Here is a 24697-nt window from a genome sequence, read left to right as displayed (position 1 = left end):
GGTCAATATCAAAGTTTGAGAAGTCAAAATGAGACATGCAAGTTTCCAAATGATCTTTTCTTAGAATGAAGGGGAGAGATTCTTCGACCACTTCATCTACTACATCAATAAAGAAACAATCATCCTCATCGGAAGGATGTTGAGTTACATGGAAGATGTGGAGTTTGACTTGCATATTTCCAACGGCGATATCCATCACCCCGGTTCGGCAATTAATTGAAGCGTTAGCCGTAGCTAAAAATGGCCTACCGAGGATCACGGGAATATGCTTTTGGGTCATGGACTGGTTCCGTGTCAAGAACCACAAAGTCTACCGGAAAGTAGAATTTGTCCACTTTGATAATGACATCCTCAAGAATGCCTCGTGGTGCTTAACCGTTCTATTGGCAAGCTGCAAGACCACGGAGGTTGGCTTTAGATCTCCCAACCCAAGCTATAAGTAAACTGAATATGGAATCAAATTTACACTAGCTCCTAAGTTAAGGGGGGCCCTTTCTATCTTTTTGTCGCCAATGACACACGAGATAGTTGGAGCGCCCGGATCCTTATACTTTGGGGGAGCACTGTGTTGAATGATTGCACTCACATTTTCAGTTAATCTCACCTTCTTTGGCAAATGATTTTTGGAAGTGCGCTTTTAAGTGTACAAATCCTTGAGAAATTTTGCATAGGGAAGGATTTGCTTTATAGCATCTAAGAGAGGTAAGTTGATCTTCACTTGCTTAAAAACTTCCCACATGTCTTCAATTTTACAATTCTTGTTCCCAATATGTGTTGACTCTTGGAGATGTTGAGGAAACAGAGCTTTAGGCTCATAAGAAGTTTCCACATTTGGGGTGACAAGCTTGGGATTTTCATGAGTAGGATTTGGATTAGAAGAGCTGGGACTTGGATTTGGATTTTTCGAAGGAGAATTTTTCTCATCTTTGTTTCCATCAACCTTGTTGTCCACAACACGACCACTCCGAAGGGTGGTGATTGCTTGAACTTGTTCATGAATTGGCCCACTCAGAGGAGGGGTTTCATCAATCATATGCATCCCTCGAGGATTTTCAAATGGTTGAGCGGGAAGCTTACCCTTGTCTTTTTGGAGCAATTGATTCATGGAGTTAGCTATTTAGCCCACTTGATTCTCAAGCTTAGCTATGGACTAAGTATGAGAATGAACCATTTGGAGAGTGGGTTACAAAGATGTCAAGAGTTGCTTGTTGGAATCCATCATTTGCTTATTCAATGATTCCATCATTTGCTTGTTTGCAGCCACGATCTCATCAGTTAGGAACACATGGGGTTGATTGGAGACATTTGGATTGCATGGAGGATGGTAGCTTGAGGAGGCCTGAAATTGCCTATTTTGAAATTGAGAAAAGGGCTGATTTTGTTGCCCTTGATTTTGAAAATTTAAATTTTGTGGGGCTTGTTGCCTCCACGAGAAATTCGGATGATCTCTCCATCTGGGATTATAAGTATTGGAATATGGATTATTTATAGGCCTTGAGAATATTGCATTTGCTTGCTCTTGATTGGAATTAGGAAATTGTTCCGGTGTGGGACAATCTTCTGAGAGATAGAATGGACTAGTACATAATGCACAAACCGCACTTGCCGAATTTTGAGACAAAGAGGGAGAGAGATGTGGTGCCATCAATTGATAGAATTTATGAGCTATGGCATCCACCTGGGAGGATTCCTCCCTCAGTGTTTTTGGTTGACAAGGGTTGGTGTTCTTTGTATTGGTTGAGGTTGGATCACTACGAGAGTTATGTTGTAATGAGTTTTCACTCAAATTTTTAAGTAAGGTTCATGCCTCATCCGTACTTTTAGACATGAACATCCCTCCACAAGATGAGTCAACCATGAATCTATGTGGGTTGGTTAACCCAGCATAGAAGGCTTGCACCAATTGCCATTTTGGAATTAAGTGGTGCGGACATTTCCTTAAGAGGTCTTGAAATCGCTCTCAGGTCTTATGGAGTTGTTCCCCCTCGCTTTGTGAAAAGTTAAGAATGGAACGCCTCATTAAATTGGTTTTACTCACAGGATAATATTTCTTTAAGAATTCTTGCTGCAGTTGAGCCAATGTGGTGATGGAATTGGCAGTAAGGGAGTTCAACCAATATTTTACCCGTTCTTTTAATGAGAATTGGAAGAGATGCAATTAGAGAGCATTATCAGGAAAGCCCCTCAACTTGATGGTAGAGCATATTTCAAGGAATTCATCAAGGTGCTTATAAGGGTCCTCATTTTCAAAGCCATGAAAAGATAGAAGCATTTGGATGGTGCTAGATTTGATTTCATATTGAGCGGCCTCAATATTTGGCATCACTTTGCAAGAAGGAGAAGCATAAGTGGTAGGGATGAAGTCGTCCCTAAGAGTCATGGGAACCACATTTGGAATTTCGACCCTATCATTATTAATCCCCTCATTTCTGACATTTCCTACATTTTCATCCATTGTGTTAAATTCAGTTTCAAGTTCTGTTATGCTAGAAGATTCCCTAAGGTTTCGTCTGAGAGTTCTTTCAAGAGAATTTATATCAACGGGTGATTCTAGTGTTGGTAAGGAGAGTGATCTATGGCCAAACATCAACAACACATCCCACAATCAATACAATAAATCATCACCATCAACTCCACATACGATGTTCCCTTTCTCTTCAATTATCAAGACAGAAATTAAATGGCCACAACAAGGACCAATGCTTTGCAATTGAAAATAAACAAGAAAATAGCCTTAACAAGGGCTTCACAACTTAACTATTACCAAATTTATACATACACAATATTAACAATTTCGAAACTAAAAGGCTAAGAGACTTACCTAGAGTCCTCTAGACTTACAAATTTGCTAGCGTTCCCTCGGCAAGCATCAAGTCCCTAGAATCTCACAAACAACTTTCAACATCAAGATGGTCAAAACCGCACGAGAAATATTCACAAATCACAATATTGACAATCAAACCAAAATTAACCCTAAAAATTCAGTTGCTAAACCGTTTGCAAGTCCCCGGCAATGGCACCAAAAATTGATCGGTTGTCAATTATACATCAACCTTTGCAATAGCACAAATCATTGTAAAATAGGGCTATTGGTCGGGTAAGTAGAACCACTGGGACTGCTAGTTTGTGGCAACTTAGCTGTCTAGAGTCATTTTTAGAATGATAAAGGAGGTTATAGAAGATTTGTTGGATTGTCACTAAGATTATGAATTGAAAAGTGCATAAAGTATTAATACGAAGAAGTAAAGAGGCAAAGACAATTAAAAAGGGACTAGGGAAGTGAATCCACTACCCATCAATAAGCATGCTAGGACATGATTTACTTGGGGAAATATATATATATAACCATGGAATGCAAAAACATAGCATTGATACATTATCTTCAAGAAATATATAAAATCAAGATACAAGAATAACCTATCAAGGCACTAAATGTTTTGGTTACCTAAACTAGGATGCAACCTTAGATGTAATCACCAAGCTATAGATTATCAAGCCCTTAATCTCATAATAAAAGCACATGAAATAGAAATCAAGAAGAATCTATCAAAGGAAAGCCCTAAGCAATAGATTATCAAAATTCCTAAATATCATGCCAATAAAAACACTTCCATGAACTCATCTCCATTGTCACTATGAAAATGTAGTAATATAATCATGAGAGAAAAACAATCTAAGACAAGATATTTGACTCAAAATGATCATTTATAGATAATGAGATTCATTACATCATATGAAGTGCTCTAGTTCATGGAAAAGTTACATATATACATTATACCCCAAATATAAATCGAAACATAGCAATGCTTACAAAATAGGGCTTCATCACCTCCCTAGATAGGGATTAGTTACCCATAGGAGCAATGAAGGGAGAGGAAGAGATGAAGAAGAACTCCATTTTCACCCTCCAACAAGCTAGAACTCCAAACCCCTCAAGAATGCTACTTTCTCTCTCTAAAATTTAACCAAAATATGAGATATCTTTAATAATGAGCTTCCACTCTCTAAATACACTCAAAACCAACTCCCCATACTAAAAATCCTGAGCTCCCCCCTCTGCATGAAGCTAGGCCACACAAAAGAAGGATAAGGGGACCAAGATGCTGAAATTCAGGGGCAGTTGAGCTGCCTACTACAGATTGGCGGGCGCCTGCGGGGGTTCAGCAAGGCCCCGCGAAATAGGGCAGAGAGATGAGGGAATTGGCGGGTGCCCGCGGTGGCTTGGTGGACGCCTGCGGGGCCTTGCACCTGCACTTCAAACAAACGCTTCTCGTAAGCCTTTCCTAGCCGGAGCACTGATGCGGCTTCCACTATGAACACTGAGCCATGAACTTCACAAAAACCGTGACTGAAGAGGTTAGGTCCCGCAGATGACTCCCCGACATGGCGCACGTATTTCAACGAAAAGTTGTCAAATCCGCTTCTTTGATCATTCTTGGGAAAAAAACCTGAAATCAGAAAGAAATACACAACTAAATTAAAATTGTACATTATCCTCTAATAATGGACTTAACTAATGCAAGAAAGGGCGCTTGAATATGTAATATTCGGCGTTTATCACTCCCTATCACTGTCATGACATTTGACTCTTAAGCATGAGAGAAGTATAATTTTTTTTATTAATTAGTAATTACTTCGATTTGTTCGCCGGAATCTTCGAAATCCATAGACCGACACTTTGGGTAATTATGTAATTAATAGTTAGAGGGTTATATTTTTAATATTTGCATCATTGCTACTTGTATTTATTTTGTATTGATTATGATTGATCACAAAGTAAATTCGAAGCCCTTCATGTGTTTTTAGACAAAATGATTTATTATATATTTATTTAGTAAATTATTAATTTTGTCAAACAAATATTTTATTGTGATCAAGCCAGAAATAATCAAAGGTAACAAAATAATTATTTTAATTATGTTGTTGGATTGATGGCTTTATAATCCAATAAATAATTATCCATAGAGGGGTCATAATGTAACATTGACTTAGAGGTTATTTATTATTTAATTGGAAAGCAATTAATTTCTTTCAATGGAGTATAAATTAATTTATGAATTAATTGAATTGGGTCCATGGTTTAATTGACCAGACCAATTATTAATTTATAGTAGCCAAGAAAATAGTAAGCCCAAAGGATTCTCACCCATAGCCCAAGTTGATATTGGAGTCCTATTAGAATTGAGATATGTGAATTAGAGATTGAGAATGATTTATCGTTTACTTTCCTTATCTTTATATTGAATATATATGCATGGGTTCATGTATATTTTAAGGTAGACTTTTGGAAGAAAAAGAAATATATTTTTCTCTCTCTAGTTTTTAGGGTTTGCTTTCTCTTCTAATGAAGACTCCCACAAGTCTAGCTCTACAAGGTCATTCATGGAGGCTTATGGGTGATTCCTAAAGGCAAGATCATTATCAAGAAGATGGAGATCCAAGTAGAAGGCATATAGCAAAGGGATCTACAATAAGTGAGAATATTCACTTTAGATGAGAGATCTAAGGTTTACTCAAATCTTGATGTAAGTTTTTAATCTATTAATTGAATGATACATCATATTTTATTTTTGCATAAAACTTGTCTCTAAGTGATGAATCAAGATCTATGTATGAAAATCCCTTAAAAAGTTTTTAAAACTTACACGTTTCCCAACACTTGGAGGGTTCATGTTGAGTTTAAATAATAAATAACATGTAGAAATCAAAATTAATTATGAATTAAAGAGAGGTTACGCTATCATACCTGATTAGAAGATTAAACTTTAGATACCTTTGAGAATTCCTTAGTGCCTTTTGAGAGATCTGAAAAATTAGAGCGTTTTACCCCCTTCTGATAGTTATCGATACGATAGGTTTGAATAAGTTCTTTAAAACCCTTATATATAACAACAATAGGGGGGGACGACTTCTCTACAAACAAGCATACCTAAGTTTCCTTTCCTATCATGGAAACTTAGACATAAATGGTTAGAATTAAATCACATCAAATAAGTTAGAAAACAGAAAACCACAATCCAACGGTATAAAACCATACTCCCAATTAAACCACCAAATTGAAAAGTGCAACCCAATCCATCAAATATCAATAGTCACATTGCAATCATATTTTAGAAAACGTAGTGCATATGATCATAAATAATTTTTATTATTTATATATATATAAAATTTCCAACAATCTCCCACTTGGTCCATGCACTCCAAGTTTTATAAAAACAAAAACAAAAATGACACTATGGATTGCAACACACTTTAGAAAAGACGAGTGGCCACTCAATTTGTTTTATAAAAATACAATTATCGAAATAGATGGATTGATACTTTAAAACACTCTTCTCCACAGACTTCCTCAATAGTGGATCATGAATGTATAGACAAGTAATATATTAGTCTAAACAGCTCTATGATCTCAAAACCAATTCTATCTAGAATTCAAGCAAATATAGTGGTTTTTACTATATTTCATGAGATTTGCAAACTACATGTGGTCTAAACGCACACCTCACTATCCGTCCTGCTTTATACCATCGCGGTATGTCACCTGAACATATTACAACAAACCGCTAACCTTCTGTTCAGTGTGAGGGTTTACCGATATAGAGCCAATCCTATATCTAGCCCAAGCTATCCTCATGGAGTGTGAAATACTCCTACAGACAAACTTTAATATTTATGTTTGGATTTACCAATGTGGTGTCAATCTCATTTCTAGTCCAAACAACCTCATGAATGAAATATCACTCCAGACAAATCTTATATTTGGATTTATCGATATGGTATCAATCTCATATCTAGCCCAAATAACCGTATAAGTGAAATATCACTTCTAGACAACATTTAATCATCATTTTGGATTTACCGATGTGGTGCCAGTCTCACATCTAACCCAAACAACCTTATGAGTGAAATACCACTCTCAGGCAAACATAATACACATGCATAAACCATATATATCAAGATAATAATAATCATGCATTATAACTTTATTTTGGATGCAAATCATTGTCACCATAAGGTGTAAACTGGAGGAAAAATAAATGTCACCACAAGGCGTAAAGAAACTAACTGCAATGTAGCATATATAAAAGAAATACCGGACATCATAATATAATGACTCTCGAACACCTATCCGAATCACGTGTTTTATAAATACTTTATTATCTTTGGCTAAAGACCTTTAGTGAGAAGATCTGTAACAATTTTTCTGTGACCATATGGGAAAATCTTTAAACTTTAACATTCTCATGCTTGAAAATGTACTTTATGTCAATGGGCTTACTACGCTTGGTCACCCTTAAATTGTTTCAATAAACTTAATTAATATAAGCCTTTAGAGAAAGTCCAAGTATTCCAGTAGCGTGATCCCTATGGATCCTAATGCCAAGAACATACTTTGCATACCCATGTCCTTCACGTCAAAAACTTTACATAAAATTCTTAATATCATGTATCACATGAATATCATTGCTATCTTGCAAAATATCATCAACATATAGGACAAGGAAAACAAAATTACTCCCACTAAACTTAAGGTATATGCATTTATCCATAACATTCTCTTTAAACCTACAATTAGCAATCACTATATCTAAATTCAAATACCACTGCTGTAAACTTGCTTAACCCATAAATGAGTGATAATGAAATAACGACTCTTAAAAATTCCTTTAATGAAACTGGAGAAAAATTTAAAAAAATCAACACCTAACCTTTGCTTAACTACTTAGCCATCAATTTTGTCTTATATTCATCATACACCTCAAAATCACCAATTACAACACACTTCCAAGCTCTAGAAGATCTCCTAAGCTAAAAAGCCTTAAGAACTAGATTGGAAACTAAAAGAAAGGTCTGCAAAGGAGAAATAACTGAAAGAGTGGGAATATGAGCTTTAACTGAAACTACTAAAGAAAATGGAATGAAGCCTGGAATAAATAGAATAGATGCTAAAAATGCTTTTTTGCAAAAAGAAACTACAATATGTTAAACTCCCATTAGATTCACCACTCTCATTAAATATGCATGACATTCCAATCATCTCTATAGGTCTATAGGATAGTAAAATCTTGAATCCTTTAATCTTTCAAGATGCCCAATAAAATAATTATTGACAGTGCGAGTATCAAGTTCCTTGATATCTGCATTATATAAATCTATCTCTATAAGACATCCTCACACTTTCTCTTTTTTGTAACTTTATTTTGCATAGGAGAACTAGGAATGGTGTACTGTGGCACAATGCTCTACTTTTAAGTATATACTGAAAGTACTACGATTTACACCCTCATTACTATTCTCCCAATAAAACTCACCACCTTAGTCTGATCTTAAAACCATAATCATTATACCCAACTACTTTCAACTTTAGTCTGGTATATTTTACACATATCAAGTGCTTCAGACTTCTGGTGAATTAAGTACACAATTATACCTTAGAACCCATTAATGAACACAATGAAATACATTTACCACAAACGGGGTACAATAAGAAATGGACCACAAAATTCGGTATAAATATAGTCTAAAAGACCAAATGACCGACTAGCCTCAAACTTGCGTTTCTCTACATCTATCCTTTGATACAACCAACGCATAAAATTTGTGGCCAAATAATCTCATCCTTGACCAAGTGTTAAACTCTTTTTTTAGAAATATTCCCCAATATCCTATGCATAACATAGATCAATCCTCTCTAACCAAAACACATTTTAATTCGGAAGGCATTAAGTCATTAAAAAAACAAAAAGTAGGTAAGATCACACCCGAATCTATCTACCATGTCTATACTTATACTTTTACCAAGTTAGGCTTAAATATTAATATGGCAATTTTTTTTCATGCTTTGTTTTTCTTTTTCACTACAATAGCCTTTTTTTTTTTATATCCTTTTATTTCTACAAAACCAACATTTATCATTCCATGATCAATTTATTTTTTATGTATTGTTCTGCCTTTCTTTATTCTGTTTAGCCTTAATTACTTTCTTGCCACCTAGTTTATTCTTAAAATGTTTTTTGCTGTTACGACAATATGAGCTTGTAATGACCTGGTCATTTTCCTTCATTTCCTTTTTCTTAAATTTTCACGGATATTTTTATTTCGTTGATCTTTTCTTTTCTGAGTTTAGTTTCTCATCACTTAGTGTCGTCTCGGGTGCTCTAAAATGATTTCCGAGACTTTTTTTCTTTGGATTCACAACTTCCTTTGAGGACCGCGTCATTTCCACATTTTCATTTTTTTAACACTATTCACTTTTCGTCCTTTTCCCTATTTTGTCTTTTCCCAGTTTGTCACTTTGTTGGCATAGCCTCATTTTTTGTGTTTGAAGTTGGTTTTTGACTTCACGTATCTTCATTCTAAGTGGTTTTCACGAAATACGTATCTTTACTTTTGCAGTAAAATACTCTGGTTGCTCCCGGTGTCCATAAGGGCATGGATGCATAGTTTTTTAGAATCTTTTTCTTTTCTTGGGGTGTTTTTCGTAAATATCTTTTGAAAATATTTTATTTTAGGGGTTTTTAAGAAAATATTTTTGGAAGATATTTTCATTCTAGGTCATTAGTGCAGTTTTCACTTTTTAGAGGGGCCATTGTGCAATTAAGGAAAGTTATTGCAAAAATGCCTCGTTTTGAGCCTGGATCCTTGTACGGGATTTATTTTCACATTTCGTCAAGTCATGTACTCTTAGAATTGCCTTCTGGTCGTTTTCCCCCAGTTGTAGGGTTTTTGGCCCTAGTTGCCGCCGAACTTGTTCGGGGCATATCTCTCTGCTCGGGACTCGGTTTTCAATGTCATTTCTTCTGTTGTTCATATTTTCTCATTTTGGTTCTTTTTCATTCACAGAGTTTTGCCGTTTGAGAGCGTCTGCGCGAATTTCACTTTTTCAGACCAAGTAGGGCCCTTTCAGGGTACTTTTAGGGTTTTACTATAAATAGAATGCCTTAAGGTGAAAAATCACCTTTTCACCTTCTTACTCCCTCTCTTGGCCAGATTCCATGGCAGCCAAGGGGCTGCCACCTTCTCTCTCTTCTTTTGAGCTTATTCCCTTTGTTAAAAAGTTGTAATACCTTTGTGTTTTATATTTGTCTTGACTACGCCCATCTTTCCCCCTTAATAGAATATGTTTTTGGCCATTTTTTGAGTTTGGGTTTGAGGTCAAGTTAGGATTTTGGAATGTCCTCTTTGGAGTTTATCATTCACCGTGTTGTCCCCAACAAAACCCCGAAGTTTCGTCGGATTTGGAACGGTTTCATTTTGATGGCATTTGAGATTTTCATCTCAAATTGAGGTAGGGGGTGTTATAGGTTATTATTTTTGTTGTCTTGCATGCTATTAATGCTTATACAACTTGTATGCATGCTTTCGTTCAAAATCTAGAATTTAATTTAATTATTTTTTATGTTTAAGATTTAATTCTCATGATGATATTCAACTTAGAATTAAATTGTGGCATGCTAGTAAATTAGGCTTTGGTATCTTTGTTAACATATATTAAATTGGGATTATTTGAATAAAGATTGCATCTTTTATTTAATAATTTTCTTTTGTGAAAGTTTAATTATTATGGCCGTACCTTGCATGGAATTAACTTGTGATAGGCTATTAAATTAAGTCTTGGTATGCTCCTTAACATAATTTAATTTTGGAGCATTTGAATACCTATAAAAATTTAGAGATTTTAATTAAAAGAATTAATTAAAATCGATTTAAGGGTTCCATTGGCTTAATTGAGTTTTAAACTTGATATTTAAAATGACTAGGACTTGTTTACTAACATATATATTAATTTGGGACCATTTGAAGTTGTTTTAGAAGTTAAAGATTTAATTATCATGATTTAATTTAATTCTACTTGTTGTTCCATTGACTTAATTAAGATTTTGAATGGATGTATGTAATGACCATGCAATGTTGTTTAACATGTGTTAATTAGAGGTCATTTGATTGAAATTTGAAACTTAAAGAAATTAATTAGTTTATTTAATTAATTTCCGTTTCTATAGCGTTAATGATTTAATCATGTGTTTGACATTGGTTATATGTTTAAATCGTGATTTTGAATTTGTATTAGATTCATGAGTTTATGTTTTCAATGTTGAAATGTATTGCCATAGCGTGTAATGAATCGCACACTGAAGATTCGACATTTGTCATGCCATAGTAGTTGTGGACTTAGTGCATGTATTGTATGTGTTTTCAAATTCGATTGTGTATGGTAGATAGTTGATTATCTTGTATATACATGTGGATATATACATTTTTACATAACTTGTTGATTTTGAAAACTTGGGGATGTCGTTATTTGACTACGGCTAGGACATGTTTCTAGTACGGGGGATTGTCCCTCTATAGTCTAGTGCGCACATAGGGAGGTTACCCGTGGGCTAGTAACCCTAAAGTAACTATGGTGTCGGTTTGATCCGGCGTGATGTCCAAGTATCCACCTTGTTTGATTTCACTTTTCATTTCAAGTTGATAACTAGATGATCTCGTAACTTGTTGTTCCTTAATTGATTTCCTATTTTGAGTTTCAAGATGTTAACTTTGAGAAATCATGCTTTATGCGTATGTTGGTTAAATTGCATCGATATTGTGATTTGTGTTTTGATGTTCAAATGTAACTTAGGAACGATATTATAGATTCATTTAGAACATAGACGTTAGGTGGCATGATTCACTTTAGTTGTTTTCGTGTTTTAAATTCAAGTTGAGGACTTTGAGAACCTATATCTTGTTGCTTTGTATAACATGCTTACATATTGTTAAATTGCATGAATGATGTGATTTATGCTAGAAATGATCTAAGGTAGCTTATGATACTCCCTGAGTCTCATCTTAACATAGACGTTAGGTGGCATGAGCCCCTTTGACTTGTTTCACCTTAAGGTGATAATTTTGTAAAATGCTAGGTCAATGCATGTTCATTTCCTATGAGTAGCTTTATGTTATTCACCCTGAAGTTACTAGGGATTTATTTCAGGTATGAAGACTTGGTTTGTGATGCTTATCATACTTTGGATGACTTGTAGCTTTTAAGTTTCCATTTCATGCAAATGTTAGCATGAAATGTCATTTTGTAGCCTTATATGTCTAAACTTGTATCTTTGATTCCATATATGTAATGTGTATATAAGTACATCTTTTACGATGTATTTGACTTGTGTGAGATAAGGCCGGAGGCCAATGACATTTATATTGCATCTTATGTAATTCTTGATTTCATGAAATGTTATGAAAATATTGAAAAATAACAAGTCATTGCTTCACCATGTTTGCATCGGGTGTGGGAATTTCATTTTTATTCTTTTATAGGGTCTCCTTAATCATGTTTGAAGTGTGGCCAATGGTCAAATGGTAATTTGAAATCATTTGTTAATTTTGGTTTTTAAATTTCCCATTTCTTGTTCATTTTTTTCATTTTTGGCTGTCGGAGGGTCGGATTTTGAGTCGAGGCTTCTCGGGAGCCGCGGACCATTCCTGCGCTCTTAGAATCATTTATTACACTTGCGTGCACATTCATTTCAACCTAGAAATGCATGTAGGGTCAAATGCATACTTGGTGCAAAGTTGTATTTTTTGAGTTTTTAAGCCCTTACTGATCTAGGGGCATTTTGTCCATTTCACAGTGTATTTTTTTCATTTTCTCTTGCATGGCCGGGTATAAAATTTGATTTTGGGATGGGTTTCTTCTTCATGTTTTTCCAGAAAAATTTGTTTGATAACCCGTTTTTGATCTCAGATGTGGACAGTCACTGTAGCATTTTTTTGGGCCTTTTTGTCCTCTTCTGATCTAGAGGCATTTTGGGTATTTCACATTGTATTTTTTTAAATTTCTTTTACTATGCCGGGTAGAAAACTCGATTTCGAAGGGAGTTTCTTCTTTATGTTTTTCCAGAAAAAGTCGCTTCGGACCTCGTTTCGGCTCTCAGTTCTGGCTGAGCCTTTTTTTCTTCCCCTAGCATGTCAGGATGCTCGTGGGGTGCTCGTCTGGACGTCATGACGTCGATTCTTGTTTTCACTCGTTCTCCTTCGTCCGGACTCCAAATTGAGTGAACTTTTTTTTAACTTGACTAATTTTTTACCTTCTTTCCAACGGTGTGCTTGGTTACACTTGGGTTTTCCTAAAAAATTACCAGTTTACCCTTTTAGCCTTAAGTGCTTGTCTTTCTTTGTCATGTCGTTTCTCTTTCGTCTGAACTCCGAATCATGTGATTCTTGAATCCATCTTAATTAGTTTTTCTTTGTCTTTCCAGCAGTGTGCTCGGTGGCACTTGAAATTATATTTTTAAAAAATTACCATTTTACCCCTAGGGGCTTATTTTTTCATATTTTCGATCTTTTGTTTTCGCATCAGTTCTCATTGAGTTCCACGACCTCATAGAAGGTCACTTTGCCTTCTTAGAGTCTTGTTTTCTATTTTCACTTTCGCATTCGGATCCGTTATCGGGTCAATCTTCGGTTTATCACAAGACGCACTGGCTTGAAAAACCAGGACCGTCACAGAGCTGACTTAGTTTTAATACCCTTGAATCACTCCCATTCAATCACACAAAGTCCTAACAGCTGGTTAATTCCATATTTAATTTCCTGTGAATTATAATTCACCTTGAAAAGTTAAGAAAACCTAAACAGAGAATAAATCATCATGTGGACTAATAACTTATCATCAAATATGATTCCCGACTACCTCAGATCATTAACCAGTTTGTACATCATATAAATGTACTCTCTTACTAAACCATTGCCATCACATTTGACTAACATAAACCATGTCAGATAATATTATTGTAGTTACTTCTTAATGCCCATTAACTCTTTCTTGATAAAAATCAAGAAGCTCATTGGCAGCATCAAAAACCAGAATACCACCCTGAATAGTATCACCAATGAAGCATAAATTAACCTAATGGCATGGTAGTACCTTTAGTCCATATAATAAATAAATAAATAAATAATGTAACAATTTTTCTACCTAAGAAGACTCTGCACTGGGTATATGGGTTTCTTCTTCAAAAAAAAACATAGACTCGTAGTCCAAGAAACCCAATATAATATCAAAACCTGTCTTCTAGGCAATATAATTTTAACCATTCAATGGTTTAATCCCTATGAGCTATCTTTAAATTTCGGAAGCGTTTGTAACCTAAATAAATGTTATATTGAATAACACCACATAAACAACATATAAAATAATATGTCATAACTTTAGGGACTATTACTTTAATTTGTACTTAGGGTTTTTAACCCGAATTTCTCAGGGTGTTTTACTATGTGCAAAAACCATCCACCCTGCTGGAACAAATAAAATGCCATCTAAAAATCACCTTTTGGCAGAATTTTAGATTTTACTTTACCCCCCAAACTGCGATCAAATCGCACATAGACCTAGTTGATTATACTTGAATTATTGCTAAACACTTCCACTACCTTTTGGCAAGATGGTTATTTGGTTCTAATACAAGCACTCTCAACTATTCTATTCATTTATCCCACACTAAGACATTAATCACCTTTTGGTAGAACTAATGTCTTATTGTAGGTAAGCTCCCCGTGAGACCTCAATAAGACCTATGCCTTAAAATTCCAAAAAACAATAAACTCCATGAGCATGTCACCTTTTGGTGAACATCGCCCACTTTGGCTACCACCTTTGAAACGGTCACTTTATCGGTGTTCCTAAACTCCAATGAAAAACCTATGCTGCAGAAGTTCCATTTATTTAAATTCAACAATTTCTTTATAATGCACATAAACTAAACCAAATATTATGGAGCATTGGATTTCACTGTAAAATAAATGACTTTAACACAAATAAAATCAAGCCTCCTCATACATATATCAAGAAATTACAGTTAACAATATATTAATAATATGCATATCTATCAAGATTTAAAATCTCAATTCTTTATATATTTTAATTAAAAGAAAATAATGAAAACTTGATGCATGTATTATATATCCAATAACACTTTAAAGCCCTTGAATCTTTAAATCAATTAGGTTAATACTGTTTGTTTATGGCACGCAAGCCCCATAGGTTTTCAACCTAAAATTAAACAAGTATTATGAATTATTTAATAAAAGTATTGGACATGAGGCGTGACTAGACTAGCACGCAGCTTCACAGTCTTGTATATATATGTATTACATGAAATAGTTTATCCATACATAATATATAATTCAAAAGAAATTCTTTTGAATCACTAAATGAATTAATATAATAAAAGGATAAACCTTCAATTCCCTTAATTGAGTCCTATACCAGAGATCTGTGTTATATATATATATATATATATATATATATATATATATAAAATCATGCATACAAAGTCTGCACTTTTAAATAACCAAACCATTTACCCCCGTATTCACTTTTCTACTTCATATATTTACATATATTTTTTAGAACAAAGTATAATACGGTAATACGCATTCTTGTATGATAATGTCAACTGGGTCAAGAGTTAAGCAATATCCATGCTCCAGCATATAAATTGAATATTATATAAATTATATATTATTCAAATATTCAATCAGACTTCAAATTTGACATCTTATCAAATAATTTATCCATATACTACATGCAATCAGCAGTGATTCATTAATTAGTGAAACTTTTTTTATTTTTTGTTTTTCATCTTAAAAGATGATATCATCCGATAATTATCCCAATAAATAATTCAAAAAAGGAATCAATGAATAAATTCATATTCTAATAAACAATTCATTCCTTTCTATCAATGAATGACCTAAATATAATAAAATAATAAAAGTTTCCAATTGTGTCCTTCAGTCGTGTACTGATTCGTATAAATATAAATCAATTATATATACATCCATATATATATATGCAATTTTGAATCCTTTTACTATTCTTGTCTTATAGATTTTTTTTCTTTCCTTTTTCACTTTTATGCATCCTTTACTAAAACGGTAGTTAATACTGAAACCTTATAGCAACAATAAACACAAAAAAGTATCTGTTTTTACACTTGAATTGTCTTTCTCGTTCTGCGTGCATACTTTACAAAAGAAAACAAATTCTAATTGATGTGCATAACACAAAATATATATACTTCTCGTTCGGTGTGCACATCATATGATATATGTATATGGTCAAAGCTTTTAAAACAAAAAGCTTACATATCCATGGAGTTTGTATGTTCTAGTACAAACAAAGAATTGTTTTTTTTTTTTCAACCTTATATGTGATTAATCACCCATGAAAATCGAAGACACAAAGATAATCAGTGCGATTCCAAATACATCGATTTAAGTATACCAGATCATAAATTAATCTTTACTATTTTGATTTCTACAAACCCTGACTTGGCTCTGATACCAATTGTTGAGTTTAAATAATAAATAACATGTAGAAATCAAAATTAATCATGAATTAAAGAGAGGTTTTTGCTATCATACCTGATTAAAGATAAAACTTTAAATACCTTTGAGAATTCCTTAGTGCACTTTGAGAGATCTGAAAAATTAGAGCGCTTTACCCCCTCTTGAGGGTTGTTGATACGATAGGTCTAAATAAGTGTTTTAAAACTCTTATATACAACAACAATAGGGGGGACGGCTTTTCTACAAACAAGCATACCTAAGTCTCTTTTCCTATCATAGAAACTTAGATATCAATGATTACAATTAAATCACATCAAATAGGTTGGAAAACCACAATTCAACGGTATAAAACCATACTCCTAACTAAACCACCAAATTGGAAAGTACAACCCAATCCATCAAGTATCAATAATCACATTGCAATCCTATTTTAGAAAACGTAGTGCATAGGATCATAAATAATTTTTATTATTTATATATATAAAAATTTCCAACAGTTCATTCCAAAATCACAGGAAAAATGGGACCAGCTTGATGGATCCAGCGGATGCGTGAGGAAATCACAGGATTGCCAGAATGGAGATGGATTTGTGAAACTCAAAAATGTGAAATTACCAAACCTGTTAGAGTTTTGGCAGAAGGAGAGTCTGAACCTTAAGGAATGCAAGGCCGAGTGCTTGAAGAATTGTTCTTGTACAGCTTATGGTAATTCAGATATCAGGGGAGGGGGCAGTGGCTGTTTGATTTGGCAATTTAGTTGATATTCGAGACTTCGATAACTACGAGGGTGAGCAAGATATCTACATTAGGATTCGAGCTTCGGAACTCAGTAAGCATACTTGTTGCTATACTATATAATATTCATATTCTGCTGTTACCCTTTTAGATGTCAGCCCCTTGAATCCTTTTATGAATACTCAAATCAGTTTGTTTGCTCAAATATTAGTACATAGGCTTCAATCTTTCTAGTAATTAGGTCAGTTTCAATTATGCTAATTGATTTTTATTATAATATGGAGGTCTTAAAATGAAATGTTTAGGATTCATGTATAGAATTTCCTTTATATATGCTTTTCTGAAGGCATCCATGCCCAACAAATGAAGTTTTAAGAGTAATGATGAACCAACTTGGTCATAAATTTAGACCTTGATCAGAAGAAGAAGACACTGGTGCTGATGGTAGTGGTATCAACAGTTTCTGGGATGGTTGTCCTCAGCTTGTTAACTTGGTGTATAATTAAGAAGAGGCGAAAGGAAACAGGTATACCACTTCCTGTCTTTGGTATGATTATTGATACATTTTAAAGCAGTCATTGTCACATGAATATTAGACAATTTATGCAGTTGGCTGGATATTTTGAACATTTTATAAAATCTCATTCCTTCTAAGAGTACTATACGGTTAGTTGAATGGTACAATTATCTACTTGCATTTATAACACTTTTGATTGTACAGGTATAGAAACGAAGAATGAAGACTGGGAGTTACCATTTTTTGATCTGTTCAGTATTGCAAATGCCACTACGAACTTCTCTTCCACAAATATGCTTGGAGAAGGTGGTTTTGGTCCTGTTTATAAGGTTAAATAAGTAATCTGTGGTTCAATATGTAATAAAAAAATAAAAAAATGAAACTCATCATTTTAACAATTATTTTCAAAAAATTGTAGGGTAAGCTAGCAACGGGACAATAAATAGCAGTCAAGAGGCTTTTGAATAATTCCGGACAAGGTGTACAAGAGTTCAAAAATGAAGTTACTTTGATTTCCAAACTTCAACACTGGAATCTTATTAGGCTGCTGGGGTGTTGCATTGAAGGAGAAGAAAGGATACTAATATATGAGTTCATGCCGAACAAAAGCATGGACTATTTCATTTTTGGTCTAGTTCTCTTGACCATTTATCTAATTGACCAATTTCATATAACAGTTTATGCATTTATGCAATAGAGTCCACTGCTCTACTGTAAAAATGATAACTGATTTAAAACTTATATAGATGGAAATGTTGTGCAGATCAAAATGGAAGATAAGAACTTCCATGGCAAAAGCGATTAGAAATTGTTTTGGGCATATCAAGGGGACTTCTCTACCTTCACCAGGACTCAAGATTAAGAATCATTCATAAGGATCTCAAAGCCAGCAATATTTTACTTGATGATGAACTCAATCCCAAAATTTCAGACTTTGGTATAGTAAGAAGTTTTGGGAGTGATCAAATTGAAGCCTTAACAAAGCGAGTAATTGGGACACAGTAAGTTTTCCAAATGCATGTCAGATAGTACTCGTTCATGATATTCAAATGCTTAAATTTGATAATTTTTTGCAGTGGTTACATGTCTCCCGAGTATGCGATGAATGTGAAATTTTCAATAAAATCTGATGTCTTTAGTTTTGGTGTGCTTTTGCTGGAGATAGTGAGTGGCAAGAAGAACTGGAAATTTCATCATCATGATTACCATCATTCGCTTTAGGGACATGTATGGTGAAATGTATTCTATTTTATTTTATTATTCTCTCTAACTTCCTATGTGAATTACTAAAAATTGAGAATTGTGATTGTTATAGGCTTGGATGCTGTGGAATGAACACAGAGCTCTGGAATTAGTGGATCCATGTTTGGAAATTTCTTACATTGAATCTCGAGTACTAAGATGCATTCAAGTGGGTCTACTATATGTTCAGAAACTGCCAAAAGACAGACCAATCATGTCATCGATTGTTCTCATGTTAGGTAATGAGGAGGTGATATTGCCTCAACCCAAACAGCCTAGTTTCTTTGTAAAAAGATGTTCCATTGATGCAGAGATATCGACAGGTGAGAGTTGCCATACTAGAAATGAATTGACAGTAACAATAATGGAAGCCAGATAGAAGTTTTACTTATTGCATACAACATGTTGTAGTGATGGAGTAGATGCATATAAAAAAGTTGATAGTTCAAGACAGGAAAATAAATAAATTAATAGTTGTAATATATATATGGATGAAAATAAATAAATTAATAGTTGTAATATATATATGGATGATTTTGTTTTTTAAATCACATTCTTCTGAAATGTTAGCTTTGACTCTTATTCATAAGAATTGGATAATGAGAAGTTGATGGGGTTGATATATTCTTATTTCTTACCATTTTAATTTGAGAACTTCCTTTGACTTTCCGCACTAAATTGACTATTCATTTGAGGATTTATTTATTTATTATTATTATTATTTAGAATTAATAATTTAAGTCAACTTTGTGTCTAGAAGATGAACCTACCCTTTATGAAGGAATTAACTTTAGGCTGTGGAAATTAGTTGAGAAATTGATAGCAGGTTTCAATTTAGTCTTCTAAGAAAATGGCGATGTAACTTTTAGGCGTCGGGAGTTAGTTGACAAATTGATTGCAGGTTTTAATTTAGTCTTCTAAGTAAATAGTGGGAATTAGTTGAGAAATTGACTAGGTCTCAATTTATTTTAAGAAAATGGCGACTACATCGTCACGTGCGACACTATTTCTGTCTGTAAGACTCTTAACTGTTTTATTGTTAGATTCACTACAACAATAGTATTACATTATTTTTGGGGATCTGAAGACGACCTTTTATGTTTCAAATGACGTTAAAAAGAAATAATTAACGACGCTATCAAAAAGAATTGGAGCGAGCTAATAAAGTTATAAATTCCTAATTCCTGTCCTTTACCAATAACACTAGAGAATTTTTTTTTTTTGGCAAAAATGCAGAAAACCTCCATCCGGTTTCACCAAGTGAGCAAATACCTCGATATAAAAGGGAGCAAGATAGTCTCTATGGTTTAAAAAATGAGCAAATTGCCTCCCTAATTTGAATATAGGTTGCTTTGACTTGTACTTTTATATTAATTTCAATACTACCCCAAAATATGACGATTATAATCCCCCTCCTATATAAAGGTTTTTTCATCCCTTTATTCTAATCAAACTCATTTATGCTCCCTCCTCTTCTAGTCGCATTTGCACTATCTTGCTCTCTTTCTCCAAAGTTCAGTTGTAAACTTTTATGGTAACATTTAGAATTTTTCTATCGCAATTGAAAAACCAATTATTGCTTTCCCCATTGAAAATGTTAGTGGTATTTAGAACACAACGATTAAATTCTTCAATAACTATTTCCTGACGTTCGGAATTAGATTTCCCATCAAATGGATGAAATAAATGAACCATCAAAGAGGCTAGCTGGATCGATGAAGGATGAATCATAATCAAATGGCATGCTCCAAAGTGCGCCATTGTACTCCAACTAAGAAAAAGGTCACCTGAACCAAAATTGGAAGCAGCATATGGAATCTAATATAACACTGTTTTTGCATGAAAACCAAAAACTACAAATATATATAAATATATGTATATACACACAAACATGAACTTTTCAGTCTAATTATGAACCCTCAATTATCTGGCTTTATGCTAAATTTCAAATGAAGATGTAAGCCTAGAATTAATACAACTGTAAATAAACCATGGCGGTGAGAATTTGGTTATCTCATATAATGCCCTTGCTAGTAGGGGCAGCTCAAGCCTTAGGCGACTTAGGCGGCCGCCTAAGGGCCTCGCCAATAAGAAGCCCCAAAATATTATTGTGATGTTTCCAATTTTCGTCATTTTTCATTTTTTTTTCAGAATTTTTATCGTTGCAAGGGTATTTCCGTCTTTTGTCGTTTTTCGTACCGGACATTATGGAGTGTGTCGGTTGTGTCTGAGAGTTGTTTGGGGCATTTCATTGAGTTCAGGACTCTTTGAAATGCAAGGGTAGTCATTTTGGCATTTTTTAGTTTTTCGGGCCGGACGGTCCCGTATGAGACCCACTATCGAAATTATTGCGCACGGGGATTTTGGTTGGGTCCATTTGCATCACATGCATTTTTATTTAATGTATTATATGAAGTTATGAATTTTTAAATCTGTATATATGGTTTGTGTATTAAATGATTTAATTGTGGTGCAAAAATAAAGGGAAAATAAATTTAATTTTGGTAGGGCCCACATTCTTGTTAAAAATATATAAAGAGGCATTTTAGGCCTCATTTCTCTCTTCCTTTTTCTCTCTCCCCGCTAGTCTCTCCCTCACCCCTTTTTCCTCGCTTTTTCTTTTTCTATTAAAGCTTCAAAGCTTGATCTCTCCCTCAATTTTTGATATTTTTTAATGCCATTTGCGGCAAATTAAAGATCACAGCGAGATCTACGAATTGATTGGAGCAATTCTTTGTTTGGTGCACTCTAGGGAATTCGAGATCTAGGCACAAATTGGGGGTTTTTGCTTAATTTGAGGTAGGGGTCCCTAGTTCATATTTTCTTGTTCCTTTGTGAGTCAATTTCTTGTTAATTGTTGCTGACATGTATAATTGATGTTAATTATGGTGTATAAAGTTCATGATTATATGTATTAGTTGATTTGTATGAGAAGTATGCCTAAGTGTTGATTTTCTATGCCTATTGTGTTATTAATTTGCGAGAAATGATGTATGTAATGCATGTATGATTTTTTCTTGAATTTCTTATAAAGAATGCTATTTGTGTTACATGAAAATCTCTTATTTCTATAGTATTGAAAGCATGAGACATAGATGCATGTCATTGGGCATGAATGAAGAGAAATGATTTGAAATAAATGAAAAGGGGGTTTTTGGGAAAAATATTTGAGAAAATGATTTTGTGAAAACCCGGACGCTAAGAGGGTACCGAGGGTCCGTGGCGTTAATAAAGCCTATAGAGAACTAGGGAGATCGCCGTAGTGTGGTTGAGCTATCTGGGCCACAAATGACACCACAGGGTTACCAAGGGTTAGGGACAGTAGCTAATCATTCTCTCATGTCGCCAAGGGGGTACTGAGGGACAAGTTACGTTAACGGTTTGAAAAGTGAAGAATTGAAGTGAATTGGAAATGGGAAGTGACATACATGACATCGCATTGCATGGCACGGCATTATTTATTTTGAATCTGGAACTTATGTCATATTCCTTCCCTGTAAAGCATAACCCCTATCTTCTATCCCTATTTATTATTTGGATTCCGGGGCCACAAGAGGTGTGTCTTAGGCATCATCTATTGAGCTTTATGCTCACCCTATCATTTAACATTTTTCAGGGCTCGGGAAGGAAGTGACGTATGACAATCCTCCACAAATTTAAAGAAGAGTAGGAATCCACTTTTGACACTATTTGTGTAATCGCCATTCTTTTGTAAAGTCTCAGACTCTTGTAAAGTGTATTCATTTTGGAAATCATGGCCATATATTGTAACCATAACTTTTAAGGGTAATTGGATAAAATTTGAGACTATGTAAGGACTTGATGATGAATGGGAAAGGAAATTATATTTTGATCTATTATTGATGCCATCTAATTGTATAATATTATACTTTGTTGCCGTGAATTCGGAACTTCATCCCATAATAGGTTTGGTATAGGTTGAGCATGTATAAAACATAGCCAGAATGCATTTCCAGTGAGTTGGGTTGTGAACGACCTTGTTTCGGTTGGATGACCCTCACCATCAGCAGATCGAAACCTCAGGTTCAGCCTGCCGAACCCCCTTCATCAGCCAACGGACAGGCCATTTTAGAAAGTCTTGAGAGCATACACGTCTCACCATCATTTCAGCCGGCTGATCCTGTAGGTCAGCCGACCGATCTTGCCCTGTCAGCCGGCTGACCCTCCTCTTTTGACCTGCATCGTTTAACCCTCTCTACAAGGTTACACCTTTGGGTATTTTGGACCCTGGATTGATTCATATAAAGGGTATGGACACAGGAAATGGATGGTATAACCTGCTTGACCTTGGATCAGGGTAAGGACCCGGCTAACGGTTCGGACCTTCGGGTTCGGGTCGTTATAAATTTGGTATCAGAGCAATGGTTCGAAAACCATAAGGAGGACGGGTAGAGGCCTACATAGAGTTGTATGGGAAGTTATTTGCATTGCGTATGTGATTATTTGCTACGTGTTTATGCTAAAGTGTTTCTTACATAGTTTTGCATGTTAGGTGTTGGTATGGCATCATTTCATGTTGAGTCGTCCACAGTTGACCTTAGTGTCATGTCATTGAACCATTTTCTCGTTTTATAGCACAATGCCACCACGAAGGGAACCAAAGGGTGCTGGCCCTAGGTCGACAAGAGGATATGTTAGTGAAAGCTCTAGCTCCAATCCGGCGGAGCAAAATGAAGGAGATACACTTCTTAGGGATTTGATTACCCCAAGAGGTATTTCCACTAGAAGGGATGATATTGAAGCACCCGTTGAAGAGGGTGAAGGTTCGGCGGAACTAGCATTGAACCGTTTGCTACAGAGTGCCTTGAGGGCAACAATTGCTACTCTTCTGCAACTGGTACCACAATCGGTGGTTCAGGTAGAGGAGACGTCAGTACAGAAGCGTCTCAAGTTGATCTCAGGGTTTTCTAAGTTGATGCCAGTGATGTTTGAGGGTGGTGCAGATCCAATGGTAGCGGACGACTACATGGATCAAGTAGAAACCCAGTTGACTTCTATGGATGTGACGAATGATTATGTAAAAATCATCTTAGCCACTTACAAGTTTTCTAAGGATGCCAAGCTTTGGTAGAAGTCAGTCACCAACCGACACAAAGTGGTGGAGATGAGTTGGGACATGTTGAAAGAGCTGTTCTACGAGAAGTATTTTTCGGTCACAAAGAGATGGGAGCTAAGAGGCCAGTTTAGTGGCCTTATCCAAGGCAATATGTCAGTGATGGAGTACAAGAACAAGTTTACCTCACTCTCTCGCTTTGCTCCAGAGATGGTGAGCAATGAAGTTAATAAGACTTGGAAGTTTGTCTCCAGGCTTGATTACAAAATGAGGCCATTGATAACGGCACAATGCATCAAAGTTTATTCAGAGGCAGTAGAAAGGGCTTTGATGCTTGAGGTGGAAGCTAAGGATAGGAATGCAGGAAAGGAACAGTGGAGGCAAAAGAGAAATGCCGGATCATTTTCAGAGGACCCTTCATAGAAGAGGAACATGAGTGGTTCGTCTTAATTTCAGGGGTAGCAGTCTGCACGATCCGCTCCTACCACTCCCATGCCAGCTGGGTCTGATAAGAGTGGAGTTATTTGTTATCAGTGTCAACAACCTGGACATTACAAGTCCAGATGTCCTATAAACTCGACCACATTTTTTGTGTCATCGAGAGCTTATTATAGGTGTGGCCAGCAGGGCTATCTGATTCGAGACTATCCGAGTCAGGGAGCAGGCACCAGTAGTAGTAGAATGTCATGGCAGAGGCCGTCACAGTCGGCTACAGCTCAGTCAGGTTTTAAACCACCGCCGCCACCACAGCCTGCCATGTCTTCTCAAGGTTCATGACCAGC

The 24697-nt window shown here is 35.1% G+C and overlaps 1 pseudogene; it reads left to right on the top strand.

Annotated features, from left to right (window-relative positions):
* Positions 1-17523: 17523 nt before the first annotated feature.
* LOC132309760 (G-type lectin S-receptor-like serine/threonine-protein kinase SD1-1) lies at positions 17524-23933 on the top strand (annotated as a pseudogene).
* Positions 23934-24697: the final 764 nt, after the last annotated feature.

Source organism: Cornus florida, unplaced genomic scaffold, assembly GCF_030987335.1.
Source record: "Cornus florida cultivar Cherokee Brave unplaced genomic scaffold, ASM3098733v1 CherokeeBrave_3.0.0_Hap2_Chr05, whole genome shotgun sequence".
In the NCBI taxonomy this organism is placed as follows: domain Eukaryota; kingdom Viridiplantae; phylum Streptophyta; class Magnoliopsida; order Cornales; family Cornaceae; genus Cornus; species Cornus florida.
This window is presented reverse-complemented; position numbering and strand designations above follow the sequence as displayed.